Below are 22,835 nucleotides of genomic sequence, written 5' to 3'. Positions count from 1 at the left end.
GATGTGAGCTAAATGACGATGATGGATTGAACCCAGATCTGTGACTAGGGGTGAGTGTCTGAAAAGTTTCAGCTCTCCATCCATCATCTCCTTCTGTTTGCTTTGTTTGCTCTAAGTTGGAAGGGTATGCCCGGACGTGGGTCCCTTGCTCATTTTGTCACTGGATTCAAGATAGCCTGGCTGATGAGGTATGTTACCCCAAAACTGGTACCAGGATGTTTGTTTCTGGTCCAAGGAAGACCTAGCTTGGCAGTTGGGCTGGACTGTTCCCATGAGGCACAATGTCAAAACTAATTTTCATATGTCTGGGTCTGAATTGGTGTGGCAAAGTGAGCTGAAGAACGATGATGGATTCAACCCAGGTCTGTGACTGGTGGTGAGTGTCTGAAAAGTTTCAGCGCTCCATCCGTCATCCTTGTGTTTGCTTTGTTTGCCCTAAGTTGGAAGGGCATGCCCAGACGTGGGTCTCTTGCTCACTTCCCTACTGGATTCAAGCTAGCCTGACTGATGAGGGGTGTTACTCCGAAACTGGTCCCAGGATGCTTGTTTCCAGTCCTGGGAAGGCCTGGCTTGGCAGTTCGATCGGGACTGTTCCCAGGAGGCACATGTTCAAGACTGATTTGCATATGGCTGGGTCTGAACCAGGTTGGGGAAGTGAACTAAAGAAAGCTCATTGATTCAACCCAGATCTATGACTGGGGTGAGTGTCTGAAACGTTTCAGCGCTCCATCCGTCCTCCTTGTGTTTGCTTTGTTTGCCCTAAGTTAAAAGGGCATGCCCAGACGTGGGTCTCTTGCTCACTTTGCTACTGGATTCAAGCTAACCTGGCTGATCATTTGTGTTACCCCAAAACGATCCCAGGATGTTTGTTTCTGGTCCAGGGAAGACCTGGCTTGGCAGTTGGGCTGGACTGTTCTCATGAGGCACAGGTTCAAGACTAATTTCCATATGGCTGGATCTGAAGTGGGGTGGTGAAGTGAGCTAAAACTCTACGATGGATTCAAACCAGATCTGTGACTGGGGGTGAGTGTATGAAAAGTTACGGCACTCCATCCATCATCTCCTTGTCTTTGCTTTGTTCGTCCTAAGTTGGCAGGGTATGCCCAGACGTGGGTCCCCTGCTCACTTTGACACTGGATTGAAGCCAGCCTGGCTGATGAGGGGTGCTACCCCAAAACCAGTCCCATGATGCTTGTTACCGATCCAGGGAAGACCTGGTGTGGCAGTTAGGGCAGGTATATTCCCATAAGGAACAGGGTCAAGACTAATTTGCATATGGCTAGGTCTGAACTGGGGTGTCGAAGTGAGCTAAAAAACGATTATGGATTCGACCCAGATCTGTGAGTGGTGGTGAGTGTATGAAAAGTTACAGCGCTCCGTCCATCATCTCCTTGTGTTTGCTTTGTCCGCCCTAAGTTGGCAGGGTATGCCAGACGTGGGCCCCTTGCTCACTTTGACACTGGATTCAAGCTAGCCTGGCTGATGAGGTGTGTTACCCCGAAACTGGTCCCAGGATGTTTGTTTCTGGTCCAGGGAAGACCTGGCTTGGCAGTTGGGCTGGACTGTTCTCATGAGGTACAGGGTCCAGTCTAATTTGCACATGGCTGGGTCTGAACTTGTGTGGCAAAATGTGCTAATGAACGATGATGGATCTGTGACTGGTTGTGTGTGTCTGAAACTTTTCAGCAGTCCGTCCATCGTCTCCTTGTGTTTGTATTTTACATCACGCTGACGCCCACAATCCTTCATGAAACAACCTTAACACTCATGCAAGATAGTGCATGAAGCCCTCGCACAAGCTGGTTACAATCTGCTTGAAGACACATGGCTGGCCATCACAATTCGAAACAGCACGCGGCTTAACCATAAGTGGTTACACTGTTTTTTGTTTCATAAAAACAAAACTTTGCCACAAAACTTTGCCACACACATTGCCCCCGCACAGTGCTTGCCCGCATTTATCCTGACTGTCACTTATCCGCGTCTACCCTTCAGACAATAAAACCATATTTGCATGCCCATACAGCGCTTTTAGGCCAGTGCTTACTGTGCCACTCAGCACCTTGCTCCAAAAAACCAACACAGTCACATACCACAAGGCCCGGGTAACCTCGACCTGAGAAATCGCTGCTGTCCCTGTGCCGTTTTTTGAGCAGCAGATTTCCATCTTGAGGTGGCTCTGTAGAACAGCAGGTTCGATGTAGATCATCGCCAAATTGTGGAAGTCAAGAAAACAGACATAGTTCTTGGGTATAATCAGCAGCTGTGGTTTATTCATATAGCATTGTTACAGGACCAGCAATAAACTGCCAACAGCTCAAACCCATACATTCAAAACAGGAATCTGGAACCTATAATGAACATTCCTGAGTGTGAATACTGAGCATCACATCACCACACATGTCCATCTGTAAACCAAGACCAGGCTATTGGCTGATGGCAGCTGAGAAGTAGAGACCCTATTGACTGTACCCAGCTTGGAGAGATTTCCCAGTGGCTCTTCTCAGCAAATGTGAATAGGTGCCATGACTCCCTCCCATCCCTATTCAATGCAGGTGGAAGAGGTGTCCCTATGACCGCAGATTGGTGTGGGGGTTTAAGTGTCAGATTCCCCTTAAATGTATGTATGAAGTCCCCCTGCACTCCTCCCTGCATCAGCCATGTTACTTCACGTGCTGCGCTTCTGTGTCTGAAATCACATCCACCGCAGGGAGACGTCTTTGTGTTCACCCTACCTGGATCAGGCCAACTGCAGCAGCTCAGGGTGGGGCTTAGAGGAGACCACCTAAACAGAAAACAACATCCAAGGAAATGCATCACATCAAACCCCTCGATAAGGGATATGGGCTGCCTGGCTGCCCCCACCCTACATGTCCAGTTGTGGCAGAAGAGAGCCTAGCCAAGTAACAATCCCCAATTGGGTGCAGATCTTTTGGGGGTGAATACACAAACAACGTGGGCCTCATTTATGAGAAATGATGCATTGCTGCGTGAAAGCAGCGATGCGTCACTTCTAAGTGCGCACTCCTTGCGACATACTTGATGCGTCATATTTAATGTATGACGCATCATGTCGCAAGGAGTTACAGATACGTCAGTATTTGTGTGTCACAAAAGTGACGCAACTCCAGCAATGCGTCCTTTCACATGGGGAAGCCCAATGTGAAAGGGCCTGCGTCAGTCTTACGCCTGCTGTGAGGCAGGCGCAAGATTATTTCTCAACGGCGTCCTTGAAGCGACGCAGTGAAATCTCAAAGATTTCACTGCGTCACTTCTATGAGGCTTTTTGCGGGGGTCTGCATACATTATACCTGATGTGATGTTGGTGTTACCCCCAATGAGGACGCTACAGCGTTTGTAGGTGAACAGGTATTTATTCAGTAAAGTGCCCTAAAGAGCGCCGAGCCGCTGCTGCCTTCTCTCAGCTCTTTCGCGCCCTCTATCGCGATGAGCGCGCAGCCCTGAACATGGCCGCCCGCACGTCACGTCGTTACGTGACGTGCAACAAATAAACAGCGCCACTACATATCTCCCCTTTTTTCCCAACCAAACATATAACTCACTGTCCGTCGTTCATATCAAAGTCTCGAAATCTTGAGGGTTTGATCACCGCCCTACCACTTCGTGTGAGTCTCATGGGGGCAGGCGGGGTCACTCTCTCTTGAGTCCCTTCGTTCCTTCCTCCACTTTCCAGCGCGGCCGCGCCTCCGTCTCGTCTGCTCCTCCCCGCTTCACTCATTGACCCCTGATCACCATCCTCAGTTCTCTCTCCTCGCCGTTCTCCTCTGCTCACCTCCAGTTCTCCATTTGATCGTTCTGGTTCCTGAGTCTCTCCTTCCGCCTCTTCTAGGTCTTCTCCGCCATGGTCCCATCGTTGTACTCTGTTGCATCTTGCCATGCGGTCCTGTGACCACACGTTGCCATCGCTCAGCAAAGCCGCTCTACCCATCACTTCCTTGACCTGCAGGGGCTTGCTGTACTTGCTGTCTCCTTTCCTCCGTAGCGTGGCCAACTTTACTCGTACCCATTCCCCCTTCTCCAATTCTGTCTCTTTCACATTCTTCCGGTTGTTGTAGTGTCTCGAGTAAATGGCTTGTGCTTTTTCCAAGTTGGCTCGCACTACTGCAGGGGACCATTCGCTTGTTATGATTTTTTCCTTCCAAACACGGTTGTCGCGGGTGAATGGTTCACGGCCTCTCAGTATTTGGAAAGGGCTGTACCCTGTTCCTGTGGGGGTAATCCTATACGCCCACACCATGTGTTCTATCTCTCTTTCCCAGTCCTTGTTGCTGGAGATGGCTGCCTGCACTGAGCCCATCACCACCCTGTTAAATCGCTCCACCAGTCCGTTCCCAGCCGGGTGGTATATGGACGTGTGCTTTGCTAGGATACCATTTCTTTGCATGAAGTTGCTCCATTTCTCTGATCTGAATTGGGGACCATTGTCGCTTAGGATGGACTTCGGGATGCCTTCCCTCACAAAAGTGTCAGCCAGGAACTTTATGATGGTCTCTGTATCCATCGCCTCGTCTATTTTCAACTCAGGCCATTTTGAGTACCTATCCACCAGGACACATACGTACTTCTGGACTCCGTGCACATCCAGGATAGGGCCCAGTATATCCACTGACAACTCCTCCCACGGATTCCTTGGGGGGTCAAACTTGCCAAGGGCTGGGCGTAGTGGTTTGAGCGTTTTATCTGCCCCTTGGCACTGTGATTCAAAAAGGGGGGTGGTGATGGACAGAGTATCTGAATTAAGCAGAACACTCCTACCCAGTCAAAAGATCAGGGCTTGATCCATCACCGTTTTTTAGCTCACTGCACCATCCCAGTTCAGAACCTGGCTACATGCACATTAGTCTGACCCTGGCCCAGTGCATCATGGGAACAGGGCAGACCAAACTACCAAGCCAATTCTTTACTGGAAAGGAAACAAGCTTCCGGGGACCGGTTTCTGGCATTACAGCCGTCTTCGGCCCGGCTTGCTTGAATCCTGATGGTGCAGTGAGCAAGGGACTCACATCTGAGCATACCCTTCCACACTTGTGGTGGCTAAAACGATTCAAAAAGGGGGGTGGTGATGGACAGAGTATCTGAATTAAGCAGAACACTCCTACCCAGGCACTGTGAGCAGTCCCTGACGTGCCTCTCGGCCCTTACGTCCATCCCTGGCCACCAGTAGTTTTGCTTGGCCCTCAGTTTCAGTTTCCCTATCCCCAAGTGTCCTTCATGGAGCATGTCCAATAGTTTGGGGATGATTCCTGCCGGGGGGATGACTTTCTCCCCTCTGTACACAAACACTCCTTGGTCGTCCATCGACAACTCCTCTCTGACTTCGAAGTATGGGCTGAGGCCTCCACGGGTTTGTCTTTTATCTGGCCATCCCCTTGTGATGTATGATTTTACTTCCTCTAGGACCTGGTCCTCTCCATATGCCTGCCTCCATTCCTGATGTCCTATGGTTTTCTCTTGGTCTTCCATGAGTGCCACCATTTCATCTGCCCCGGCTTGGTCTTCTCCACTCTGATCCATGGCCGCTGCTCTACTCAGGTATTCTGCCACCCTGTTCCTACTGCCGGGGATGTGTTCCACGTCGTACCTAAATTCTAGAAGTTTGAGAGTCATCTTTGAGATTCTTGGCGTTGCACTTGCATGTCCGCTGGACGTTAGCACCTTCAGTAAGGGTTTGTGATCTGTCTTCAATAAGAACCGCGTGCCCCACAAGAACTGCCTGAACCGGGTCATGGCCCATACGACCGCCAGCATCTCCTTTTCGATTACGCTGTACTTCTTTTCGGTTTCACTCAGCGTGCGGGATGCGAAACTGATCGTTTCCATTCTCCCTTGACCTCGATCTTGCATAAGCCCCTTGTCGCTGGCATCCGTGGTGAGCACTGTGGTTCCTTGGGGGTCATATCCTTGGAGTGGCACTGCTCCAGCCACCTCCCTCTTGATGACTTCGAATTCTCCTTGAGCTTCCTCCGACCAGCCGAGTTCAATGTTGTCTCTTGTCAGCTGCCTCATGTGGTGGGTTTTGGAGGCGAAGTGCTGCACAAACTTACTATAATATTCCGCCATTCCGAGGAACGATTGACTTCTTCTTTGTTGGAGGGCGGTGGCACTTCACAGATGGCTCTCACATTGTCTGCCTTTGGGGTAACCCCTCGCACCCCTATCTCATGTCCCAGGTAAGTCACAGACTCCATTCCTATCCGGCACTTGGTCCATTCAGCTGTGAGGCCCTTACTCTCGAGGATCTTTAGTACCTTTCCGAGTTTGCTGTCGTGATCTGGTCTGTCCCTTCCCATTACCAGGATGTCGTCCTGGAAATATTGGACTCTGTCTGTGTCTTTAAACAGTTGGTGCATCAATTTTTGGAACACCGCAGCCGCCGAGGCTAGCCCGAACGGCATGCGGCGAAACTGGTAGCACCCAAATGGGGTGATGAAGGAAGTGAGTTTTCGACTTTCCGGGTGCAGAGCGATCTGGTGATAGGCGGAGGTCAAGTCTATGGTGGAATACCATTTGACCCCCCTGGTTCTGGCCAGCATTTCCTCGATCCGGGGCAAAGGGAATCTCTCCACCACGTTGCACTTGTTCAGCTCGCGCAGGTCGACGCACAGCCTGACCTTCCCGCTTGGCTTCTTCACTACTACTAAGGGCGCGAGCCACTCTGCACACGTGATGGGTTCAATGATCCCTTTCCTTTCCAGATCCTGTAGTTCTTCTTGCACTGCATCCCTCACCGCCAAAGGTACATTTCTCACCTTGTGGGCGACCGGCACGGCATCTTCCTTCAGGATTATCTTGTGCGCGAATTTCTCCATCCTTCCGACTGTGCCTCCGAATACCTTGGGGTACTCTTCTTTCCATTTAGCCAGGTCAGGCCATGTATCCAGGTCCGCTAGTAGTATCTGTTCCTTGCCCCCTGGGTCCAGCTTGATGCCCAGGTCGCCTTGGTCAAGCCAACCCAGGACCGAGGGTCCTCTCTCTGATATGTACAGTTTGCAGAACGCGGACCGGCCTCTGAACTCAAAATTTAACGGTCTGAATCCAGCCATTGGAATGCGGTCCCCGTTGTACGTCACTGGGCGGATGTCCAGCTTCTCCAGGTCTGGGCCTAGGTGTGGTGCAAAACTCTCCTCCCATACCGCTCTCTGGATGATGGTGTAGGGTGAGCCCGTGTCAGCCACCACTTTTATCGGTATTCCGCCTATCAGCATCTCCAGGACAGGTTTCATCGTTCTCTTGCCTTCGACGTTCAGCACTTGGCCATCCACGCCCAGTACTTGATCTTCTATGTAAATGACTGTGACGACATCTTCCTCTGCACCCTCTTCTTGTTCATCGCTGTCCTGACCGATATATTTTACCATGCTCTTCGAGGCCTTTTTCCGACACACCTTCTCATAGTGGCCCACTAACCCACAGTACAAACACTTGGCGCGGAATGCTGGGCACTTCCTGTCGTGCGCCTCGTGGGACCAGCTTCCGCACCGATAGCATGATTTCTTGCTACTTCCCGCTTGTTTCCCTGGAGGGCCTGGGTTGCCTTGCCATTTGTTGGGCCCCTTCGCCGACGCTCCCTTGTTCTTGTGGTCCCTGCGGAGCTCCTCCTCGTCAATTCTGTTCACCATGGTATTGGAGATTGTCTCTTTCCTCGTTGCTTCCGCACACCTGCGCGCCAGCTCTGCCCTTTTGACGATTACCATCACCTCCTTTAGAGTGGTGTCCCCGTTGGCCCACAGCTTGTCCTGCACTGCTGTGCTCGTGGTGTGCATCACCACCTGATCTTTGATGAACTCCTCTTCCCAATTATCATACCTGCACGTGGACGCCAGTCTCTTCAAGGCCGCTACATATTCCTCCACCGTCTCTCCCGGTCGTTGTTTCCTTTGCTGGAAATTAAACCTGTCCACTGAGACACACACCGCTGGCCTGTAGTGTTCGTTCAGGTCTTCGATGGCATGGGCATACACGTCCCCGTCGGTGCTTCCCCTTTCTTTTTGCACTAGGCTTTTGTAAATTCTCAGGCCTTCCGGGCCCAGGTTGAGTAGTAGGATGCGTTTCTTCCTCTTGGGGTTAAATTGTTCTTCATTCTCGTCCTCCAAGACTCCTATGAAATTATCAATGTACTCCCTCCAGTCTTCCCACTTTATTAGCGGTTCTCCTGGTCTGGGCAGGAACTGCACTGGCGCCATTGCGTACCCCGCCTGCGCACTCATCTTCTCACTCTTGATCGTGGGATGTGCGCTTCCTTGGCCTCTGGGACTTCCCGGCGCGTTGTCCTGCTCTTCTTTGCTTGTGTGAGCTTGGGGACTACCTTCGTCAGTCCCCTCGATCTTGTGTGGGGGATCCAGCGCGGTGTTCCCTGTCTCGTGGGTCGTCTCGTGGTCAGGTGCGCTTTGCTTGGTGTCTCCAGGGCTTGGGCAACCCCCTTTGGGCTGATAGTCACTCCTCCTGGGAGATGCCGGGCTCTGCCACGCTCTTTAGGGTATGGTACCTGCGTGGAGGCTGCTGGTCTCTTCTTGACCGCCTGTTCCTACTGGCCACCGGGTTCCCGTGGTCCTGTTCCTCGCTGCGTGTCCCCTGGCCACCGGTGATTGCTGTTTCCCTCGGTGGTCGCCATTGTGATGTTAGTGTTACCCCCAATAAGGACGCTACAGCGTTTGTAGGTGAACAGGTATTTATTCAGTAAAGTGCCCTAAAGAGCGCCGAGCCACTGCTGCCTTCTCTCAGCTCTTTCGCGCCCTCTATCACGATGCGCGCGCAGCCCTGAACATGGCCGCCCGCACGTCACGTCGTTACGTGACGTGCAACAACTAAACAGCGCCACTACACCTGAGGCAGGTATAATGTAGCGCAGGGGTTTACAAAGTGACGCATATGCTTAGATGTGTCACTTTTCAAATAGTGCGCATGTTTTACGCCGTCGATGCGTCACAAAAAGTGCCGCATCGGAAGCGCAAAACTGACGCCCCCGTGGGTTTTATGACATCATTGGCGGTGCCATGAAACTATCCAAGCACGCTTGCATGTCAGGGTATCTTCCCATGTAAGTGCCTACCTGGCCATCTCAGCTTGTGTTCTGTTTTGCACCACGTTCACCTCAGTTCATTCTTTCTCATGTTTTACTACTTCCTTCTCTAGTCCTCCATTTCTAGCACAATCTGCCTCCTTACTGTCCTCAGTTATCCCCTGTCCAATCTCGCCTCCTCTGATCAACCTCTTCTCAGAACAAAGTGATGTTGAGTTGAGACCTGTCAGCAAACGTTAAGATAGCGACAGCCATTCCATGACCTCGAAAGCGAATGAAGAGGACGAGCGGTGACACAAAGTGACAGATGCAGCCACGTCTTTCAATCAGACCAAAAAAAAACAAGATTGTGTCTGAGATCTCAGTACATAACCTGAGCAAAAGGAATAGAAGTAGCTATTAAGGATTAATGGGCTGCATACATATGATACAAACATAAGAATCCCAGATTTATGTTTTTTACACTGGTGACATACAATTCTTTGTATTTATTTTCTACCATTTTGTCAACTTTTAAGTACATTAATTTCTCTATAAAAAATATATTTTAAAAAAGTACTTTCCAGATGAATTTACATAAGAAATGTATATTGCCACCCATATTGAAGTTTGCATCTAATAAGTAGCCATATGCATTACAGCAATATGGGACTGATTTAAGGTTTGGTGGAGAGGGGACATCTTTGCAACGGCAACAGAGTACCTCTCTGCCAAACTGGAGGCGTGCCGACCTGATTTACAGTTGGGTGGACCTTAAGTATGTCAGCGATGGAGACTTTGTCATATTCCTCCGAAGGCCCAATGGAATAAGGACCGTTGGAGGTTTGGACATTCGACAACCCACCCTATTTAGGGTGGGATTGAGAATGGCCAGTTTTTACTTTCCCTTACCACAATGAAAAACAAGGTGGTAAGGTTTGAATGACCACCATGCTATGGGAGAGAGCCCCCACTGGTGTGTTTCTCATATTATTTTGTTTTAAAACAAAATGTCACTTTGGGGTTTTGTTTTTGAAGAAACAAAAACTTTTGAAAAGTTTCAACTTTTATCTGATTTACACAAACCACTGTGAATAGAGATATCTGCTGGGCCGGTGGACATCTCTAAACTAAGAGTACAGGTACTCCGACCTCTAAATAAAGCACCATGTTTATTACAGTTTTCTTGTACATGCTTAGAGATTGAACTGGAATTTTGTAGCACTTACAGACAAAGCTATCTACGCACTGTGAATTTTAGTAGCCATGTACAAACTGTAGGATTAGGAGCCCCAGAACCTAAAGTTCTTCACACTAGTGAAAACTACCTCACAAGCTGATATGAAGAGATCCTTTTTCTGTGGGAGAGGAAGTAATTTATTATTCCAGAGTTATCAGAATATCATTGGCAATCAGAAGACCAGTTTCCGTTTTTCATATTTGTAAATACAGACAGGAAAGCACATTGTTTTCCATGAGTACGGCCCGCTTCACTCACACCGCGAACCTTGCCACGCCGGGGGGGACTCCAATCCCGGTGATCCTTTGTGCCAGGTGGCGCCAATGTCAGATTTTCGCACCCGGAGGCACATAAGAGCGGCTGGGGCTCCTGCAGCGTGGGACGGACACGGGTCAGCCTGGGCCACACGCGGGTCTGCCCAGGCCGTTCCCGGGCCAAGGGCAGGCCCGTCTGCACCCGTCCGCAGCCGGTTGCGACAGGGCAGGGCCACCACCCTTGGCTCAGGGGCTGAGGTTTCAAACACTGGCCCAAATAGTGAAATTACGGCTGAGAAGAAGCTGGATAACGCCCCTAAACCTTGAACTGAACGGAACTGAACAGCTAAGGCGGGAGATTTTTATCATAACTAAGGGCCATATTATCAAGAAAGGGCGATACATTTTCGCCGCTTTTATCGGCAGGAAACTCCCGCTAAAGCGTCGATAATGAGCTTGATAATATGCCCTTGTGAATTCCCATAGAAGCCCAGGTTCTGGTGTTAACCTGGGCTGCTATGGGAATTCACAAGGGCATATTATCAAGCCCATTATCGCCGCTTTAGCGGCAGTTTCCTGCCGATAAAAGTGCCGATAATGTATTGCCCTTTCTTGAAAATATGGCCCTAACTTTTTTCCATTGCCTGATTATTTAAGCACTGTTGAGCTTCTCACATTGCCTTGCAGCAGGGAGGCCTTGTAAGTGGTAGGCGCTAACAGTTAGACATTGAAAATTTAGGATTTTATTGTTTTTTTAACGGTTCAGCCAAATGGTGCTCCATTTAAATATTGTACTGTATATCTCAATTTAAACTGTTGTGAACACCTAGTGACAAATAACGTTTTTTTTAACCTGTTCTTATTTTAATTTCTTTTTAAATTATGAGGATTTTAAAACTCGTACTTCTGTAGTCGATCCTAGCCCTCTGTACTTGCACTTGGCACTTTGATCCCAACCCCTAAGTTATTGCATTCGGCACCGTGCACTCTGCATTTGCACTTTTGCACTTTGCACTTTTATCACCGAGCGCTGCACTTTACAGCTGAATGAGGGCACGGCATTGTGTAAAAGGAGAAATAGAAATGGCAAAGCGCAAAATGCAAAAAAAAAACTATGAACCCTCAATGCACTACCATTGACCAGTGCGAGCAGTCAGTGCAATTAATGTTGAAATCGACAGAGAGGAACGCCGCCTATCTCTAGGACCAGGTACGGTGATAGAAGGGATGGACAGTGAGGTTAGCGGAGTAGCTCAGCAAGAGAATGCTCATTTAAGGGAATCTCCTGATAATAATCAACCAGGCACCCCAAGGACAACAGAAAGTATAGTGAACCCCGGTATTGAACCACATATACAGACTGATACATCACAATTACATTCGCCTATTGGTTCTGCCACTCCAAAAAGCAAAAGAGTCTGTAAAAAGAGCCTGGTAAAGGCAGGGAGTAATACAAATAAAAAAGGACCACTGCAGAATATGATAGTCCAGGCCTGTGACGTCCCTCCCGAACAAATCTTCAATAAACTCACATGCCACAAAAATTGTTGCTTTTGTAGCATTAAAGATAGAAGAATTGCTAAAACCCCTTTGTAATAAACTAGATAACCTGAATGGAGAAATAGCTAAGATTAATGGCATACTAAGTAATTTAGGTAATAGTGTATGGGAAAGGGCGAGTGTTGCAACAGGGGCCCTATTAAACAGCCCCCCCAGGTAACAGCTGCCACTACTAAGGTAACAAGTATGTCAACTGGCAGTAGTTTAGGCCATGTATCCTGAGAAAAAGTAACTTTGGGGAGTACAGGTGGTCTTAATGAGTTAGGAACTCGTCTCCAACCGAGGCAATCCCTGATTAATCAACCACACCCTACCGGAGGGGATAAGTATGAGCTGAGTCAGCCAACTACTAATTATACTAAGCTAGGAGAAAAAAAGGTTGAGAGAAGAGTTGGCGTCCCTATAAACTTACCTCCAGAATGCCCTCCGTATGTTGGCAGTTATGGTTAATGTGCGCCAGTTACAGCCGGACCAAAGGGAATTGGATCATACCCTGAAAAACAAAGTGGTCCACTGGATAGATAAGAATTTTGATTACCCAGTGGGATGTGTAAGTCAGACTCTCCTAACAAGAAAGGTAAGTTGGATTGGCCCCTTAGCCAAGTGTTTTAAAGGAGACTGCATTATCATTGATTTTAGAAGACCCAGTTGGGCGAGGAACACTCTGGAAAGAGCAGATGTACCACCATAATACGATCACAATGTTTTCTTACTACCCCTTGGATTTTTCTAAAATCACTTAAGGCCCATATCCAATAGGGTAGTTGATCGGGCGCACCTAGTTTCAACCCTGTGGGGCCAATCTATCCCCAATATGCATTATCAGTGTCTAATAGATACCAAGCCCTGAGTACACTAGAAGAAAACGACTGACATAACGTGGAGTCTGGCCACAATGAAGAAAGGGCTAACGGGAGCTGGAGTTGTAAATGCTGATAATTCATTAGTGACCATGTCCACGGCCCCCGTAAATGTAATAGGTTTGCATGAAGAGACACCACCTACAAGGGGGGGATGACGAAAATATACGTGAACACTTGGAGGATGTATGTCGTTACAACGCATGCCTTTTCCACACATGCCTTTACAACCCAGGTTTTACAACGCAAGTCGGTACGATGACTTGCGTTGGGGGGTGCTGGATAGTGAATAGTTTAATTTACTAATTAAGAACAAAAAGGAAGGTGCACTAAACAAATCAAGAAGGTCTTCATTCTTGGAAAATTCTTCTTTATTAATCCATTTCTTTTGGAAAACAACAGCGGCACACAGCCAACGCGTTTCGTTCCCCTGTGCCTGGGAACTTCGTCAGCGCAGAAGAAAATATAATAATCAGGGCTTTTTTAGGTAGACCCAAGCGCAGTATATATCCGTAACAAAGTTGTCAGTTAGTACCAGAGAAGAAATCACGATCCCAGTATATATCACACTTTACGGTCCCAAAGTGAAGAGGCAGATATAAATAGAACCGCCTGGACGTGCATACAAAACCGGAGGAATATGTTTTCTTCCTCAAAAATAATTCTCGAACGGAAGTTAAGTTTGGGTGATAGGAGAAATTTCAATCTAAAACAACTCCCCACGTGTAGCTGGGTCGGTACTAGATTCTCAATGTAACAAAGAGTCACAGATAGATGAAGAAATAGTAAGGCGGGGACTCCTCTGGCGACATCCAATCGGATCTTCCTTGATACGAAGTCGATCGACAAAAGAGCAGGCGTCTCCTATCACCTATCATTCGAGAATTATTTTTGAGGAAGAAAACATATTCCTCTGGTTTTGTATGCACGTTCAGGCGGTTCTATTTATATCTGCCTCTTCACTTTGGGACCGTAAAGTGTGATATATACTGGGTTCGTGATTTCTTCTCTGGTACTAACTGACAACTTTGTTACGGATATATACTGCGCGTGGGTCTACCTGGAAAGCCCTGATTATTATATTTTCTTCTGCCCTGACGAAGTTCCCAGGCACAGGGGAACGAAACGCGTTGGCTGTGTGCCGCTGTTGTTTTCCAAAAGAAATTGATAAATAAAGAAGAATTTTCCAAGAATGAAGACCTTCTTGATTTGTTTAGTGCACCTTCCTTTTTGTTCCTAATTTGTCTTTTGAATTTGCAAATTTTTTGCAGCTGGTGCTGGAAGTAGTTGCACTCAAAAAGTTTATTTGTGAAACTAAGAAAGTAATTGTGCTTGACCTCGGTTAGCTGCTCTGTTTTTTTGCTCTATTTTAATTTACTATTCCAACTCCAGTCCCCGTGGATAGTAGGGAAGGTGTTGGATAGTAGATTAAACTATTACCTATCCTACAGCGCCGCCAGCGCAATTCGTTGTAACGAATTGCGTTGTAAAAGTTGCGTGGTAAAGGTAGTGCGTGGTAAAAGTTGCGTTGTAAACGCTGTTTACCGACTTGGATGATAATACAGGGAATTTGCCAGTAAATGGCTACACAATAGTAACGTGGAATATAGCTGGCCTTTTAAGTAAGAAAGACTCACTAGGATGGATAGACCTCATTAATAAACACAATATAGTCTGCTTACAAGAAACTTGGGGCACTGATCAAGCGCATATTGAAGGGTTTACCTCATATGGCTTATTGGCACTACCTTCCCCAGCAGGTAGAGCCAAAGGTGGGCCCTTAATCCTCATGTCGAGTAAACTCCCAGCTGTTGTTAAAAGAGTGATCAAAATAGGAGAACACTCACAGATTTTGTGGTTGTATCGCAAAGATGGGAGGGACGTGCTTCTGGTCAACTTTTATAATAACACTAGCAGCCCGTCCCGACGTTGTCCGGGAGCAATCAGGCTTCTGGGCCCCCACCCGCCCCGACGTTGTCTCAGGCTTCAGGGCCCCCGCCCGCCTCGACGTTGTCCGTGGGTCCCCAGGAGCGCACCCTCCACTTTCAAGGCCCCCAATGAGCCGCACACGGGCCGCTTCACCTACCTCAGCCGCCGCTCCTCCCCGCCTGTCCGCCGCTCCTCACTGCCTGTCCGCCGCTCCTCACCGCTCCTCCCCGCCTGTCCACTTCTCCTCCCCGCTCTCATGTCCGCCGCTCCTCCTCGCGCTCCTGTACGCCGCTCCTCCCCACGCTCCTGATGTCAGCACGCACGTCGCGGCCGGCGCTACTTCCAAGGGACTACTTTTTTTTTAATCGTAAATATTTTAAAGAACGTATATTTTATTTTTTTATATAGCCTATGTCCATCTGCAGACCCTGACAATTACAACGATGTATCGGGTGTTTGGATTGGTGCTGTGGTTCCTGAGTTTACCCGCCTCAAAGGTTCAAAGTTCTCTCTTTATAATAGTAGTATATATATATATATATATATATATATATATATATATATATATATATATATATATATATATATATATATATATATATATATATATATATATATATATATATATATATATATATGAGCAAACCACCCAACTGCCATAGAACCTCCACGGAAAGCAGGCACGGACACAAAGTGGCTTCGGATTCGGCATTTATTTCATGATGCAGGACGCCCTCAATCACGAGCACAAGGAGAGACGCGTTTCAGCCTTCAGGAGGCCTTTGTCAATCTATATATATATATATATAAAGTCTAATCAGGAAGCCCCAAATTAAAGCAAAGCCACACGAAGTTCAGATCAGCACGTTTATTTGCATCCATTTCACTGCTCGCTCCTTGACAGCTTTCAGAGCAATCTTTGAACATGTAAAGCCTGACGCGTTTCAGGAAATAATCCTTTCTTCAGAGGCATTGTTCACGAAGGGCTGGAAGAGCAGTTTTTGTGGTGTCTGCTCATATAATCACTGGCACCTGCCACAGTGGGCGTGGCTAAATCGCAAAGCCTTCTGTGCCTTGTAGAACGCTGGCCCTCTTCCCACAGTGGGGCCACTCAACAGTCCTTGCAATTTGAACCAAGTATTCACCAAGTGGAGTAAAGTAAAGCACTGTAAGCCCTCAGATTGCGCTTTGCAGCAGTGAATTCGTGCTCAAGGCAGCACCACCTGCATTGGAGCTGCTCTTGTCTTCATTCCGTCTTTGCAAGCCCCTTCTCAGAGCCTGCACGAACCCTTCGTAAGGTGGGCCTCGCTTCTCGACTGGGCAAACAGCCGATATCCATATAGTCTAAACAGGAAGCCCCAAATTAAAGCAAAGCCACACGAAGTTCAGATCAGCACGTTTATTTGCATCCATTTCACTGCTCGCTCCTTGACAGCTTTCAGAGCAATCTGCGGCCGGCGCTACTTCCAAGGGACTACTTTTTTTTTAATCGTAAATATTTTAAAGAACGTATATTTTATTTTTTTATATAGCCTATGTCCATCTGCAGACCCTGACAATTACAACGATGTATCGGGTGTTTGGATTGGTTCTGTGGTTCCTGAGTTTACGCGCCTCAAAGGTTCAAAGTTCTCTCTTTATAATAGTAGTATAGATTTTTGATTATACCCACAGTAATGCAGTGTTTGAACTGGAAAAAGGGCTTGATAATGTAATAGGAGTGATGAACACTAGTTTTACAATCGTATGGGTTGGGGACTTTAATACGCAAATATGCCCATTGTCTATGCCTGTGGTTATGAGAGTGATGAAGGGGACGACTGTATACATTTCCCACACAACAACTACGGAGGAGCATTAAATACAATGATGGCGAAATACAATCTCAATTTGTTACAATGTGTATGTGACTTCAATGGCGGTGTGATACCAACCTATACTGGAAAGAATGCCTACTCAGTGATCGATCATGTGTTAATCTCCATGAGTATTGTACAATTGTGTTCTACAGCGTTGGACTGCACAGTGGTTACTTAGCGATCATAACTGTATTATAATGCCAATATTGGTATCCGGCAACAAATTTGTATCTCAACAAACTGTTATTGGTAACATTGCCCCGTTTAGACCAAATGGAACACCAATAAAGTGGGAGGGGTTAGACCAGAACAAAGTTTTAAACGATATTGTTACAAAATGTGGTACAGAGATTTGGTATTGCCTAAATGCAGATGTTAACCCCACCATGTTGTTAACCAATTTCAGTAAAATTAATATCATCGACGAGATATTGACAGCCCCCATAGGGATAAAACTATATAAAACAGCTGATGGTTCAATCATACATGTACTCATGCTTCTAAGCAACTAAAATAGGCTCTCAGAAATGGACCTAGGAATACAGACCTAATCAAATGTTTAAGATTTACCTATGAATCAGCCCTCACAAAGAGGAAAAGAGAGCTCCAAGAGCAAGCGTGGGACAAATTAGATGTGGCAGCGGACACATCCAATAATAAGCTTTTCTGGGAAACTGATAATTCACCTTTTCTGAAAAAATGATTCTTTCCCAGAAATATTGTCTCACGTTAGCTGTGAAGAATAGATGTTGCATTTCTCTGGTATTTTTAACCCACCAGATTGTGATGCTTTTAGTTCCCACCGACCACTGCATTGTAATTGGCCAGTAATACCCTTAAACATTACTCTCGATGAGGTTAGGGCAGGATTAAATGGTAGTAATGGAGGAAAAGCCCCAGGCCCTGACTGGGTCATTAAAGATGTTTATAAAACAGTACCAGATCTATGGGGCCCCATACTTACCAGCGTTTTTAACCTAGCAGTGACTGAGGGCACACCACCACATGGTCGGTTATTATCCCTATTCATAAAAAAGTAAAAACATCAGAAGCTAAAAACTACCGCCCTATTTCACTTCTAGACTCATCGGTAAAAGTAATGAGTAGAGTTTTAGTAGTAAGACTGGAGGAGTGGGTCAATGAGAATGAGATTTTATCATCGGCACAATACAGTTTTAGAAGAGGAATAGGTACGGTATTAAATTAGAGCTTTTAATAGGTAAACATACGTGTGCAAAAACAAGGGATCCTGTATTTATGTTTTGAAGACCTCAGTAGTGCATTTGATCTTGTCGACCATTCTATTTTTTGGCCAGCTTTGCTTAACCCAGGAGCCCCAGAATCCATTATCTTTTTTCTCGCCAGGTTGTATGAGAGATTAACATCCAGAGTTCGGTATGGTCAATGTGGTAAGTACACCCCAAATTTCAAAGGTCAAAGGTGGCATCTGTCAAGGCTGTGTTTTAGCTCCATTGCTTTTTGCTTTATTTGTAAATGAGGTTGACACAGTCCTTAAGTCAGTGCAGGCGGATGCACCCCAAGTTGCAGGTCCAGCTATACCGGGTGTCCTTATTGCAGACAATACGGTGCTCCTATCTAGAACCCTGGTTGGCCTACAGTGATTAATAGACAAGTCTAGAGATTTTATTATCAGTATAAAGTTGTTAATTAACAAAGTAAAATCATTCACTATGGTATGTGGTTTAAAACCTTGGAAACAAAAAACCTTTTTTTATAGACAGCACTATAGTGGAAACAGTTGGTAATATCTGCTATTTGGGAATAACTTTTTCAAGCAAGAGTAATGGGTCGCACAAATTAATTAATGTCTGTACAAAGATGCTAAAGAGTGCACATGGAGTCTTCCGTTTTGCATCCAAATTGGGAGACTGCCGTATTAAGGACATGATAGATATCTATAAGGCCAGAGGGGCTTCCATTGCATTATATGGTGCTGGGGTATGGCGTCACATTACAAGTCCGGCATTACAACTAGAGGAAAATTCTTTCCTAAAACACCTGTTATGCCCTAGTCCGCATCTACAGAGATAGTACACCAAGAAGTAGGAATAAGATACTTATCAGACTTGATCGCCATGCGATCGCTAAGACCGTGGAGATCTATTTTGGCCAAGGATGAGACAAAATTCACCCAAACAATTATCCAGGATTGCTTACAATTGGACAATAGTCTATCTATCCCTTGGATCAAATATGTTATGGATCTACATAATGAGTTATTCAAGATTAAGGTCTATGAAAACCCAGTACATGTGATATGTTTGTCTAAGCAGGAAATAAAGCGTTTATTCCTGGCCAACAAAAACGAGATCCATATGAGAACAGTTCGGAAGCAAACTACATTCTTGTTTTACAAATCAATTGTAGATAGTGGTGGTTTTCAAGGCTATCTGTCTTTAGTCACTAAACCTTCACCTCGTTTCCTAATAATAAGGTTGAGAGTAGGAATTGTTCATCACTTAATTGCCTTCCCTGAAATGAAAATGCGACCCATAACCCCATGCCAATGCGATGAACATTCCAAACAGAGCACTATGCACTTTCTACTCTTCTGTGATTCTTTTTGTATTTTAGATGTGTCTATTTAAAGCCATTGTTCAAGAAACACAATCTAAGAACAACCAATGCTGCTATGAACTTACTAATTGCACTAAAATACCCGGAGATATGTTTTTATGTTTATAAGCAAAAAAGCATTTTGATTCCCAACTGATTATATTGTAATTAACTAATTGGATTGTTTCTGTGTAACCATATGTGTCTTTTAGCAATGACGTTTATTCGTCTGTATATATATATTTGTTGCTTTTCTGGTTGTTGTACATACCGAATAAAACTTGCTGAACCGAACCGAGTATAGCATTTAGTTTAGGTTTAGGGGAATATGTAAATGACAACATTCACCCTGAGTGTATGTATATTTTGGTGGAGACAGAACAGGAGAAGTGACTTCCAGAGGCAGGCCTGAGAACAGGTAGTTAGGAGGAGGGTGTCTATTTACTCCCAGATGTCTGGGTGCTGTGGGGTGGTTCCCAGTGACAGTGAGTGGATTTAGGTTCCATACTGAGGCACCCAGATAAGGGAACAACTGCTCTTCCTGTTGCTTCTGTCTGATGGACATATTCATAAATAAGCACTTACACAGGCAATAAGTTTCACAAGGACAGAATCTAGCAGTGACAAAGATACTTGTCTCAGATTTTACAGAGGTTAGCTAAGCATGTATGCGAACATACCTGTTACACATATTCTCTTGCAATTCTTCTTCTCTTCTCTGATCTTGTCTGGACCTTAAGGTATTCAGAATGATTTGCAGTTAACATAATGTGTATTTGTAAAGTGTATGTTCAATCTGAAGGGCATCTTGGCACTAAATATCTGATTTTTATTGTTACACAACGCTGCTCATTTTTGTCAATCTGAGAAGGATGAAAGGCTGAGTGGACCTGCTGGGATTCGCACCCGTGACCATAAGGTCAAACACAGACCCCTACACTGAATACATTAGTCCACTAAGCCACCAGACCCAGCCTTGTGTCTTGGTAACAGCATACCACGGTTGACCACAAAAGACTAGCAATTACTACTATTTAGCTGGGACAGGAATTATCCCCAATACGCCAGGGCATGTGCCACTGTACGAGAGCCAGCAGGACCCCCATGATTGCTAGCACTGTGCCAGTATTAGCATTTTGCCAGGGGCAGCAATCTAACCAGACATTAATGACCATCACACAAGAGGTGTGGCGCAGCGGCCAGGGTGCCTGACTCCGGACCACAGGGTTCACGGTTCGATCCCCTGCGGCAGGTTAGCTGAGCACCATGTACCATGTGACTCTGGGCAATAGGTTGCTTAATCCTTCGGAGGTAGCTGTGCACTTTACAAATGCTGGCATTTACATTTACAAGGGTCAGCATGCTACAAGGGATTAAGGTCATTGTGCCAGGGTTAGCAGTTTAAGAGGAATTACCACTGGATCACTGAAATATTATCGACGGACACATTATCGACTTACCAAAATATCGTTGACAAATTATCGACAACAAAAATATCGACTTACTATACTTATTACACAAACTACAAAAATATTGAGTAAAAAATATCGAGTACTAACTATATCGAATACATAAATATCGTTTAAAAAAATATCGACTACAATTATATCGTTGGACATGAAATGAGCCCTAACACTACAAAAATATCGACTACAAAAATATAGACTACCACAATATCGTTAAAAAAATAATATCGAGTTCATGTTTGCACACTTTTCTTTCTAAAATACCATCTTTATCATCAATAAAAGTCATTTCTCAGTAAAAAAAACTTTTCACATATAATACCTGTTTCTTACATAAAATTACTATTAATCCACATTTACTATACATTCTATTACATGCATTTTATCATTTTCTATTATTCTTTGCATTTAACTAACATTTTCATTACTTATTTTCACATATAAATATATTTCATTTAAACACGAACCTGCTTTAATGCGGGAACAACCACATACCACCATTCTCACATCAACAAACACTCCAATTAACTTAAAAAAATTCAAACTAGCCTATACTATGCTTCCTTACATCCTAAAACCAATCAAATCAAAGCACACATAACACATATACTATAAAAGGGCTACATGCATTCTACCATTTGTTGCTGCTACCTATCTGGAAAGTAGATGCCAACACTTTGAAGATTTTGTTGCAGAATAAACATCTTTAAAGATCCAGCTTACTAGCTAATTAATCAAGTAAGTAACACAGCATTTTAGTAGAAAACTACATTAGAAGTGCACTATTTTCCTTACATCTCCTAACTCTTAGACTTATTTTATTTTCATGTCTTCCTACTTTTCTGATAGAAACTACTCCAACACAATTCCTATTACATGGTCATATTTCTTCATGTGCAAAATCAGATAGTAAGTATATATTAATTCTCTGTTACACACCAACTGCTTTGTTTAAACACTAATTTACAAGAGTATTTATTTTTCATTGACATTATATTTACAGATATACAGAAATGGTGCTATTTCTACAGCAAAAACGATAAAACTAACCTAATTACACATGTAAGTATAGATGTGTTTGTTATAAAACGGCCAATTTCATTAATGCACATTTTTAAACAACATATCTTGCTTTTTACATCTTCCCTATAGATCATTTGAAAAATCCAAGATCAACTATAGCAAAACACAAAAATACCCTTCAGAAAAATGTAAGTATAATTGTTATTTGCTAAAATGTTGGCACAAAAAACGCTAACTATATTCTTAACACCATGTTATTTATTTTAAATTGCCTCTACAGATATTCAGAAAACATCATACATCTATTCTACATATCATATGAAAACATCCTACACAAAATATACCAATATAGAAGAATCGCCTTGTAAAAAATGTAAGTATATTTATCATTTCTCTAAAACTGCCGAAAATAACACAGTCTATGTTCTTAACAACATCTTATCTATTTTATATTTCCTCTACAGATATTTTGAATACATCATACAGCTATTCTACCTACAACAAAGAAAACGACATATTTAGAAGTTAGTATACGTTTAAATCTGTTACATTTCCAAACGGTTCAGTATTAAAATTATAATATTTTGCTTTTATTTCTTCTATCTACTCTACAGATCATACCTGTACTAAATTGATGAACTCCAGCAATTACTACTATTCTACTATTTAAACAAGTAAGTATATGTAATGTTTACATCAAATGCACTAGTAGACAAAAATGACAACTGCTTTTGAGTAGGAAATACATTTGTTATATATAAACATTAACGTTGTTTTTCTATATTTTCATACCAACAGCAAATAAAGACATACATACAAGAACATCATTCAAAAGACATTTCTGCTTCTGTGACTACTACTTTGATTAACTGTAAGTATAAATGCATCACTAATGATGTTAGCACCACATAAGTAAAAAAATGTGTACTGATTTTGTTTCTTTCTACTCTTTCCTAGAACAAGTAAATCAAAATGACTGAAGGTGCAGAATTTGTCATGTCTCAGAAAAATAAATTGCTATTATGCTACATGGGTTATGTGTATAATC

The 22,835-nt window shown here is 44.7% G+C and overlaps 1 long non-coding RNA gene across 1 annotated transcript; it reads left to right on the top strand.

The window, feature by feature from the left end:
- Positions 1 to 21,626: 21,626 nt before the first annotated feature.
- Positions 21,627 to 22,174, top strand: LOC144768409 (uncharacterized). The gene is made up of 3 exons (XR_013598539.1): positions 21,627 to 21,673; positions 21,768 to 21,826; positions 21,917 to 22,174. It is a non-coding gene; the product is annotated as an uncharacterized LOC144768409 (long non-coding RNA).
- The last annotated feature ends 661 nt before the right edge of the window (positions 22,175 to 22,835 follow it).

Source organism: Lissotriton helveticus, chromosome 1_1 (assembly GCF_964261635.1).
Source record: "Lissotriton helveticus chromosome 1_1, aLisHel1.1, whole genome shotgun sequence".
NCBI lineage: Eukaryota > Metazoa > Chordata > Amphibia > Caudata > Salamandridae > Lissotriton > Lissotriton helveticus.
The sequence above is the reverse complement of the archived record's forward strand: the minus strand, read 5'-3'. Positions and strand labels throughout refer to the sequence as shown.